Source organism: Hylaeus volcanicus, chromosome 4, assembly GCF_026283585.1.
Source record: "Hylaeus volcanicus isolate JK05 chromosome 4, UHH_iyHylVolc1.0_haploid, whole genome shotgun sequence".
NCBI classification, from domain to species: Eukaryota; Metazoa; Arthropoda; class Insecta; order Hymenoptera; family Colletidae; genus Hylaeus; species Hylaeus volcanicus.
Window position 1 is genome coordinate 19662876 of NC_071979.1, and position 11290 is coordinate 19674165.

Sequence of the window (11290 nt, forward strand, 5' to 3'; positions counted from 1 at the left end):
GAGCAATTGCCTTCTTAAAATAAATAAGTATCTTAATAAAATGATTATATATAAATAAATATACACACTTGAAATATGAAACACTTGAAATAGAAAATTAACCACGAAACAATTTCTATTTCGAGCGATAAAATAAAATTCGCTGAGAGCGTTCGATCGTATTAGTCGCCATGCGACGTAACTGCACGTCGTGAGTGGATCGAATTGGGTCGATTCGATTTTCAAAACGAGCGCGGCAGCCGCCTGGACGTGTGGCACTTTCACTGATCAGCCGCGCTTGTGCTCTTTGGGACGCATCGTTCTCTTGCCATCTGGCTAGCGAGACGATGATTTTACAGTTAATTGAGCCAACACGTCACTTTCCCGGAGTAGATATTCGAGAATGCAATTAACGAGATTGGACACCGTCAAAGACACCGTCGTTTATGAACGATGAGACGGGAACAATCGAGGAATCGATTATTACGGATAAGAAGAGGAAACAGCCTTTTCTTAACCACTGGAGGCGTCCAGGCGATAGTCCACCCTCGTTAATCTTTTTCAGATATTATTCTAATCGTTCAAGCAAGAATGCTTTTCAAAAGCGGTTATAGAATTGTGAAAAATATTGGATAACACGATAATAGTGAAGTAAGGTATGGGTTCTATGAATTTTTGAACAACGATCGATTCCTGATAATTATTTATGAGAGTTGTAGAGACAATGCATCCGCTATTCATAGAATCAATTTTGAGGAAATAGATAAAGTTATGGGACAAGAAAATCTATCTTCCCCTCATCCTACCACTCAGGAAGTTCCTGCGACCTCGAAGGTGGGTCGCTGAGTCGACTTTGCAGCAGTGCCTCGGAGGCGAAACAGGAACAACTTCCAAAGTCTGCCTCTCGAGCAGCTCTACAACGGAACGCACGAAAGCACTACGTTCTATTCTATAACAATACTGCCCACAACTCCCAACTAAATTTTCCTTCCATTTTCTCAATTACCCTCCGACCCTTGCTCCGGCCATCCAGGCTTTCAAGAACACTCGAAAGCTTGAAGAACACTTTCGAATAACGAATTCGAGCAACAATAATGCCGGAGCATTCTATCCGGGAATTTCACATTTATTCGAAGAAGATGTGCATTAATATTGCGATCTGAGGTATTAGGTGAGGAATTAGGAATTATTTTTTTAGAAGAATTTTAAGTTCTCGTAGAAAGTTTTGCAAAATCATTCTTTGCTTTGTAAGCAATATCGTCTATGAATATTTATTTATTTGTTGTTATTCGGTAAGAAATCTATCTTTACGTGAGAAAGACGTTTGACAGTGACAGTAAAACTACACCGATTTCGTTTTCGTATTCTTTTCACGGCCGATCGAGTTCCACGTTCGAACAGGTGTTCACGTGTACGTGGCACGCTGCTTCTGTTCACGGGGGACCTAGACACGATGTTCTGTCACTGGCGGGAGAAAGTAAAGGAGACAATAGATATTCATTGTACGTGTTATAAGGCAGGGACACACCGATCTCCTTAGATTTATTGCCTAGCTCGCGTTTGCGCGACGCTCTCGACACTTTTCCATTCTATTATTCCATTCCTCTTCTTTGATTCTATTCCCAACGAACAGGTGTACAAATACTCTAAAAATACGAACAGAAATTCTTACGGTAACATTATATATGTATAAAATTTGAAATTTACGAGTCACAAGTTTCAAATTCCAAGAGACCCAAAATTTCAAATTCCGAATCCCAAAGTTTCAAGTTTCTGATGTCCCAAAATCTAATGTTCCAAGGGTCTCAGAGGCTTTGAGTTTCCAAAGTCCCAAAATTTCAAACTCCAAAAGCCCCGAAATTTAATGTTTCAAGGGTCTCAAAGGCTTTGAGTTTCCAAAGTCCCAAAATTTCAAACGCCAAAAGTCCCAAAATCTAATGTTCCAAGGGTCTCAAAGGCTTTGAGTTTCCAAAGTCCCAAAATTTCAAACTCCAAAAGCCCCAAAATTTTTAATTCCTGATGTCCCGAAATCCGACGTTCCAAGGGTTTCAAAAGTTTTGAGTTTCCAAAGTCCCACAATTTCAAAGTCTTCAGTGTCTCCTGCTTTACGTTAAACTTCATCGTTCCTCAAATCGGAGTCGAGTCGAACGGAGTTTATTGGCACCGTAAGTGTTGGAAGAACACCGGTTTATGGACTCCTGATTATTTCCGGTAATACATTCCCGAGGCGATCAGCCGCGTCTCACGTCGATTACGCGGCTCGATTTTATCGTGATAAATTTATTTGCGTTTCCGATCTGCCCTGGTAACCGGTTCGCTCGACAATGCGTAACGCTCGAGCCACGGCCATAGAAAGCGTCCGCTGCCAGTTTAGAAAATTGTTCAGATTACCCGATTACGTGTACATGTTGCAGACGAGATATTGAAACACGGTTCTCTGTTCCGATTTGCATTTATGCTATTAGGTGCTGGGCAACAGTGTGTAGTTTACGTTGCTGTTCGGTAGGTGATGAGCAAATTGAGCAGGTTGTGATATGGAGCCTGAGTATGATAGGTATAGGATAATGTGATATGATTGGTCTCGAGATCTGAAATTTTAGAAGTCTAAGTTTTCTAGGTCACAAAAATTAAGATTCATGAGAATTCGTAAGTTTCGAGGGTCCCAAAGTACTGAGTTTAAAGGGTCCCAAGTTTCAAGTTTCAAGGATTAAAATATCCAAGATCTCAAGGCTCCAAAGCCTCAAGGCTCTAAAGTCTTAAGGTTCCAAGTTTCAAGGCCCAAAAATGTTAAAACTCCAAAGTGTCAGGGCTCAAAAATCTTAAGGCCTCAAAGTCTCAGGCTCCAAAATCTCAAAGCATCGAGGTCTCAAGGATCCAAAGTCTGAAGACATCAAAGTTTCAATACCCAAAAATCTCAAAACTCCAAAGTGTCAAGGCCCAAAAATCTCCAGTTCTCAAAGGTCTCAAAATCTCGTGTTCTCAGGGGTCCCAAAATTCTCAAGAACAACTTAGAAGCTCAAAACTCCAAAAATCGAGTTCCCAAATTCTCAAATTCCTAAATTCCTGAACTCCAAAAATCGAGTTCCCAAATTCTCAAATTCCTAAATTCCTAAACTCCCAAAATCTGAAAGTCCCAAAGTCCCAGCACGAACTATCAACGCGTCGTCAATCACGTCCACGATTATTCAACAAGCAAGCCAACCTAACTGTAACTTACAACAACATAATGAAAACAATGAACCGACACATAATTTGCAGTTTCACTAAATGACTGTAAACAAACCAGCGAAGGTGTGTTTTGATGGCTGCGCATGAAACGTGGAGACATTGAAACATGACTAGGTAGTCTAGAATGTCAAACGAGATTAGGAAGATTGATCGCGGAGAACTCGTACAGTGGAGAAAGGTCTTTAGGAGACTGTTTAGAGTTCTCCTGCTATCTACTGGTCCGTACCAGTGACACGTCTACCTTACAACGTAAGAACACCTTGTACTAAGCCAGTCGGTTCAGAGAACTGTTCAGATGACCTGATTACGGGTTATGGGTGAGGATGAGTAATGATACAGAGGTGGTAGGCGAGCTGGTGAAGGTGTGATTTGATGCTTGGACACGATGGGGATGTATCATGTTTCCGTGGAATCGTCTGAATCACTCAAGGTAGACAAGGATGTTGAACAACATTAGGAAGATTCTCCAAAGATGTCTAGTAGGAATAGGGACTGTTTAAAATCCACTCGCTATAGTCCATATCAGTGGCAGATTTTATACCAAGTACCAAGTTCAAAAAATTGTTTAGATTTTTCGATTACCTACGAGAATGAACGATGATACAAACCTCTGACGCGACTAAAATGGTCAGGTTGTCGTTCGAAGATTTGTAAGTGACCACCAATGAAGATACGACTGGAATACGACTTGGTCAAGCTTAGAATGCATTGCGTTCTTGTGGAAACATCGTAGTAAAGCAAAGATGTCGAATGAGATTAGAATTCATCGGAGAGGTGCAATTTCAGGAAGGTCTTTTTTATAGATTGTTTATAGTTCGAGGGCGAAGAGAAATGTTCAGAGAAAATTAGTACAATTGCGATAGGTCTTTTACGGGCTGTTTACAAATTTGATCCTATCTACTAGCCGACATTAGTGCCACGCGTACCTGGGAACATAAATGCATCCAGTTTCGAGAACTACCTGTTTAGATCAACCGATTACGTGTTCGCATTGCCGACGAGTCAATGAAACGCGGCTCTATATTCTAATTTGCATTTCAGCTACCGTTTTATCGCGGAATGTCATCGATTTTATCACCGCGAATATGACGTAATAGAATTCTCGGGGGAATTAGCGTTGCATTCTTGTTTTCGTAACAGTTATTTTCTCTAACCTGTATGCCGAAGTTTTCCTACGTCCGATTTTTTCGTGTTCCTTCGCTTGGCGCATTTTTATTGTATTGTATTCTGGGTTAGGTTATTAAAGAGCATATAACTGTACCTCGCCTTAACACCGTAACTGTATATTTATCTCTCGATCTGCGCATCATATTTTATCTAAAACGTCGATTCGGATTGTGCTCGACTTCGAATGTTGATGCATATATTTTATGTAGTTTATCGCACGACGGAATGTATCGGTAAAGAACCGTACCGTTATAAATTTAATAAGAAAGTCGTCGTTTGCATTTACTTTCAAGATAATGAAAATGAATTTTTCCTGATTTTAATATTGTTTAATTGTAATTGATTTTTATTTATAGTCGAGGCAGTATGGTCCAAGAAAATTGATTTAAACGATTCTGTTCTACTTCGATTACTGTGCGAGCTTCTTTTTTAAATGAATGGTTTAACGTTTGAAAATGGAGCAAAGGGGAGTAATCGCGCGTGATCGTCGACACGTCTCGCGTCTCAGTTTTGATTCCCATTATTCATCGTCTCAGTTATTTTTTTTTTGTTCCTGTTCGAGGATACGCGCCTGCACCAATTCACAGAAATTAAGTCACTTTCGTTTCGGCGAGGCGAGCGGAATACTAACGACGCGGGCCGCGTGACGCATCGGATATGTAATTTTATTTTATAACAGTCATCTCCATTCGTGTCAAACGACGAGAAAATTGCGGAGTTCGCGAACCCCTGCGAGATATTCTAGTTTCTAAATGAGACTGCGAGCCGTCGATTCGGAAGTCAAGTAGGTCGAGCGTCTGCTTTTAAAAGCATCCTCGAGGAACGGTGCTAATAAACACTCTAATTGCGCGAGCCAGATCTCTCATCTGAAATTGAATCTCCCCTCGAATGATATTTCCAATTTCCGGTTGACGGTGTCTGATCAAAAAAAATCGCGAACACAGGTGCGAGGTTTAATTCAATTATTGAAGTCTTTCAGCATTTGCACACTAAAGATTGCTATACTATTGATTGAGTACCTAGTTCCTCGAGGACTCGAAGTTGAACAGTTTGGACTGAAGCTCTAACATTAAAATTTTTCAGATCACTAAATGTAAGGTTCGTCAAAGTCTCGATATCTCGAGGCCTCAAATTCTCACAGTTCCAAAATATCAGGTCTCGATATGCCTAAGTTTCTAAGTTCACGAAGTGTCAAAATAAAAAAAGTTCTAAAATCCGTATTCCCCTAGATCCTAAAATTTCTATTTTTTAAGGTCCCTAAGTTCTAAGTTTACAATGTTTCAAAAATACAAATTTCTAAGATTCCAAAATTTTAGATGCTCAAGTACTCGAAGTCCCTAACTCCCAAAGCTCCACAATTTTAGATCCACAAGTACTCAAAATCTCAAAATCCCAAAGCTCAAAATTGTTTGGATCCCCAAGTACTGAAAGTCCCACATTTGCAAAGCTGCAAAATTTTAGATCCCCAAGTACTCAAACTCACAAATTCCCAAAGCTTCAAAATCTGAGATCAGTAGTACTCAAAGTCCCGAATTCCCAAAGCTCAAAAATTTTAGATCCAAATACTCAAAGTCTCAAATTCCCAAAGCTTCAAAATCTGAGATACCCAGGTACTCAAAGTTCCGAATTCCCAAAGCTCAAAAATTTTAGATCCCAAGTACTCAAAGTCCCAAATTCCAAAGCTCAAATATTTTATGTCTCAAGCACTCAAAGTCCCAAATTCCCAAAGCTCCAAAATTTCATATCCCTCAAGTACTCAAAGTCCCAGATTCCCAAAGCTCAAAAATTTCAAAGACCCAAAGCGTCTAAAGACCTACGCACTAAAACTAAAAAATTCTCAAAGTCTCATCTCAAGCCTCCCCTACAATACCCACTTCGAATACAACCAGTCTGAACTTAAAACTCTGAGCGTCAGAAATTCCAGGAGCCCGTTGCACTCGTCTGTGGCTCCAGCGAATTTCGATACCCGTCTCTAATTCAATTCACAATATTACCCCGAGTTCGCACACGATTTCCACGGCAGCGTCGAAACAAACCGAAGCAAAATAACCTATCCGAAGAACAAAAACAACTGAAAGTCAGAGAACCAGTTGGAACGGCTCGGCGTACAGACAGGGTCCTAAGCGCTCGCTACCGTTCGCGAGCAAGGCCACGGGAACACAAAAATCGACTCACCGATTTGAGACAGCTCGTTCCTGGCAGCCGAACGTGTTCACCCTTCCTTCATTCTTGATCACTCATACTCGGGGCCCTCCCTGGCACGGGATAAAAACTGATCGTCCCGCGAGAACCCAGACACAGCTCCTGATCACGACTGTAGATCACATGTGCCACTGAACTCCCGATGATCCACCCTGCGCGGCTCGATCTCCTTCGATCGAAATCCTCCTGGACTTACTTCGAGTACGACGACCGTTGTCGATGGCTACCCGTGATTCACTCAGGATTTTCGTCGAGTCGTCTATCGAGGACGATCTACTAACTCACGATCAGGCGATGACGTTCGATTAGGTCTCGGGTGTTCGATCGATCGCGATCACGATCCTTCTGTACAGGCGCACGTTCGACTCCGACGTTCGATCATCCAGCGATCGCGGTCACGTACCGACGAGATCCTCGGGGTGAATGGAAGCTCGATCGATCAACGATATCATCCAGCGATCGATCAGTCGATCGCGATCCACGGAGATCCACGGAGGCAGAGGCCACGTCGGGCTCCACGTGCACGCGGTTCGACTACCGGTCGCGCTTTGAGGATCGGCTGATTGCGTCCAGCGTGGACGAGGAACCCGTGGAAGCGGAAGAGTAGGGAGCCGCGTGCTGCCAGCCGCTACTGCACAAACCACGTGTCGTCTCCCGCCAGGAATACCAGAGTAATTTTACCTGAGCTAATATCGCCGCGGTCGACGATTTCGATAGGATTAACAGAGATTTGTTGTCTCTTTTCGAGAATCGCTAGGTGGGTGGGGAAGATTTACGACGCGTGTGTAGCAAAGAGACTGGCGAAGGTGGTATCGCACCTTGTGTACGATTAGTTTGAAATGTTTTCAAATATTAAGGATTTCAAGGAGATTCGAGGGGATCTATTTATTTATGCGCGTTGGTTAATACATACGGTGGTACGAAGCTAGAAGACAACTGGTGATGGTGTTACTCGAAGTTTGGAAAATTGATGAAGGTGTTACTTGAAGTTTGAAAATCTCCAAGTGCCAATTTCTCAAAGCTTCCAATTTCCCAAATGTCCAAAATTTTAGATCACCATGTACTCAAAGTACCAAATGCCTATAGCCACAAAATTTTAGATCCCTAAGTACTCAGAGTCCCAATTTCCCAAAGCTCCAAAAGTTTAGATCCGCAAGTACTCAAACTCCCAAATTCTCAAAACTCCAAAATCTGAGATCCTCAAGTACTCAAATTCCCAAATTCCCAAAGCTAAAAAATGTTACATCGCCAAGTACTCAAACTCCCAAGTTCCCAAAGCTCCAAAATCTGAGATACCCAAGTACTAAAAGTACCAAATGCCTCAAGCCCCAAAATCTGAGATTCTCAAGTACTCAAAGTCCCAAATGCCTCAAGCCCCAAAATCTGAGATTCCCAAGTACTCAGAGTCCCAGATTCCCAAAGCTCCAAAATTTTAGATCCCCAAGTACTCAAAGTCCCAAAGCTCCAAAATTTTTGAAGGGATCTATTTACTTATGCGCGTTGTTTAATAAATACGGTGATACAAAGCTAGAAGGAAAACTGGTGAAGATGTCACCCGAAATTTGGAACTAATGAGGGTGTTACTTGAAGTTTGAAAAACTGGTAAAGGTGTTATTTGAAGCCTGTGTATAAAGGAATACTGTCCAATGGGAACTAGCGCAGTTGAGGAAGGTTCTCCTCGGAATTCAAGAGAACAGGTAGCCTAGGACATCGAGCTACATAAAGAAACACACTCCGTCTACATACACGAAGAAACTCTATTTAAAAAGACCCGCTACTATTGCGAAAGGTCCCAGTAGAGACTGTTTAAAGGTCCGCTGCTATCTTCAAGCCCACATCAGATCTATACTCCCCATAAAGACATTTCATAGTGACCTATAAGGCGTTTTCTAATTTGCGTTTGAGTCCGATGCTGCGAAGCCAGTAAGCGAATGGAACTGTGATTGGAAGCTTGAGTAAGACTTGTGCAAAGTAGGAATCCATCGCGTGATCATAGAAAGACTGACGCAAGTAGTTTAGGATGTCGAAGGAAATTAGGAAGATTGTTCGGAGAGGACTTTCCTAGTTCCCAGGGACTGTCCAGAGGCCCGTTGCTATCTACCAGTCCATATTTGTGGAACATCCACCATAAAAACGTCTTACAGTAGGCAGTCCGCTTGGGAAATTGATTAGATTACTCGCTCGCGTGTTTGCGTTGCCGACGAGTCAATGAAACGCAATCCCGTCTTGTAAATTGCGTTTCAGCTGCTTATGGGCGAGGATGAGCGATGATAGTAGGCAAATCAGTGGAGGCGTGCATTGAATCTTAGGTATGACTTGGATTGAAAATATCTGAACTCCTGATGTTTATGCATTTGTGACAAACATACATAAAATATCAACAATAATATACGTGTTATACCATTTAGAAGATGAAGCACACTTTTGTTTAAGTTTGAATTCTTTTTCTATACCTGTCAAAATATTAATTAGCATAATGATCTACAGAAATATCTTTTAAAAAGTGAATAGTAAGTAACGAAACTGATCAGCCGGAAGCTTCAACTTCCATGCTTGTACTACACTAGCCACATAATGTACACTTGGTCAGTTTCGAGTGGTCCCTGTTAAACGACGACCTGTTTGTCGGGCACAAACTGTCGAATATGTTTTCCCCGCGTGATTGCGGAGTATTGATTACAGGGTCGCGTGTACTGTTCACTGCCCACAACGTCTGCTCGCCTTGGGACACTCAGGCCCTGTAATTTCTGGCGCTCAAACACGATCCCTCCGCGCCAGTCTTGGACTGTTCGCACCCTGCAGTTAAGGGCGCTACCGTCTTGGCACCCCGCGGTTCTTACAAGATTGCCGTATCTGTTCCATCAATTATACGCCATAAGATCTACATGGCGAAGTAGCCGTTGCTGTTGGACGGGGCCTTCGTACCTCGTAAAACAACCGCTAATGGCGTTTCTTTTTTAAGAACGAAATTTATCAGTCGAAATAGAGATTCAGAGTACATGGCAAGGTTTAATATTGGACGGTGGGGACACGCCTGATACTTTTGTTGAGAAGTCGGAGGAGTCTTTTGAGGTGTAGTTTGCATAAAATGAGTCTTCACAGGTTGATGTCAAAGCTTAAAAATTTTAGATCTCGAAATACTCAAAGTTCGAAAATTTTAGATCCCCAAGTACTCAAACTCTCAAATTCCCAAAGCTCAAAAATTTTAGATCCCCAAGTACTCAAACTCTCAAATTCCCAAAGCTCAAAAATTTTAGATCCCCAAGTACTCAAACTCCCAAATTCTCAAAGCTCAAAACTTTTTGAATCCCCAAGTACTCAAACTCTCAAATTCCCAAAGCTCAAAAATTTTAGATCCCCAAGTACTCAAACCCTCAAATTCCCAAAGCTCAAAAATTTTAGATCCCCAAGTACTCAAACCCTCAAATTCCCAAAGCTCAAAAATTTTAGATCCCCAAGTACTCAAACTCCCAAAATGAAAAACTCCCAAAATCTCAAAGTGTCAAAACTTTTTGAATCCCCAAATACTGAAAGTCCCAAATTTGCAAAGCTCCAAAATTTTAGATCCCCAAATACTCAAAGTCCCGAATGCAGATTTAGTGATTCGGATCTTGACAAAGGTTATTTCACTGTTGCCCAGGATCTCACCCCCACATATGAATGACTAACGCCATTACTCGCATAAAAACGTAATCAATAATCTCAAAAACCAATTCGTCCTCCCTCCCCAACGAAAAATCTTTAGAATTTCCAAGATCCCTTACACCTCCATACCTCTTCGCAGAATCTCCTGGATAAAAGTGTACCAAAGCAAGAGCGCATCCCATGGCTGAGCCACCATGTGCACAAACTCTGATAGAAAGGAAAATTCTGTCACCGCGCAATTACGTTTGGAAAATGGACGAATCCTTGTTTCCAGCGACTCGATCGAACGCGACGATAAGGAAACGCTTTATCAAGGTAGCGTTACGGCATCGTTCCGACCGATACGAAATGCCTCTCGACTGTACCGAGAGACAGAGAGAGAGAGAGAGAGAGAGGAGGAGGAGAAGGAGGAGAAAGAATCTGGTGGAGGGGTGAGGCAAAGAGAAGATCGTAGATATATTTACGTATGTACGTGTATGTACGTAACTGGCAGCCAGCGCGGTCCCTCTCGCCTTTGGGCGAAGTGGGTCGACCTCTTGGAGAACAGTCGAGGCCGACGGCCTCCTCTCGCTCTGCCTGCCTCGTCCAACGTCTAGTCCTGCGTCTCCTCCCTCCTGGAACGTCGCTCTCAGCGATTGTAATTGAGACTGACGTTTCTGGGATCCCGTCTCCCAGGCAATTGGGCGATGAGTGGCAGTCCATGGGTTGGGAGTCGGGATTAGGACCATGGCGGTCCTCGTGTAGCTATCCACAGGTTGGTCCCTCAAATCAGAGCGAAAATCTGACACTCCTGTATGCTTCCAGGTGACCTGAAATTAGACATTACGAAAGGAACTGTTTAGAAAATTATTTACGTTAGGGGGTGTGAATATTTGAATATTATGGAGTCTGATTTTGTTTTCTCTTAGGAAGGATTTGTTAGAAAACGGTGAAATTTGGTACAGTGACTTGAACAGATTAGGCATCGATGTTTACTCCATGATATTTGCTTTTTGTTTAAATTTTGCATTTGCGGAGGTGTACGTAGATCCATGAAAGGCTGTTTCTTTCTTTATTTCTCGGTGATAGT

General features: G+C 42.3%; 1 protein-coding gene across 2 annotated transcripts in view; it reads right to left on the reverse strand.

Moving 5' to 3' along the window:
• LOC128875524 (serine proteinase stubble-like) overlaps positions 1–10818 on the reverse strand; it is an 81437-nt gene extending 70619 nt beyond the window's left edge. Inside the window, exon 1 of one of the 2 annotated variants that reach the window (XM_054121162.1) lies at positions 10686–10818. The gene's annotated coding sequence lies outside the window, so the exon portion shown is untranslated. Of the gene's footprint in view, positions 1–6549; positions 7111–10685 lie in introns of those variants that run through there. The other variant, XM_054121158.1, reaches the window with a different exon arrangement.
• Positions 10819–11290: the final 472 nt, after the last annotated feature.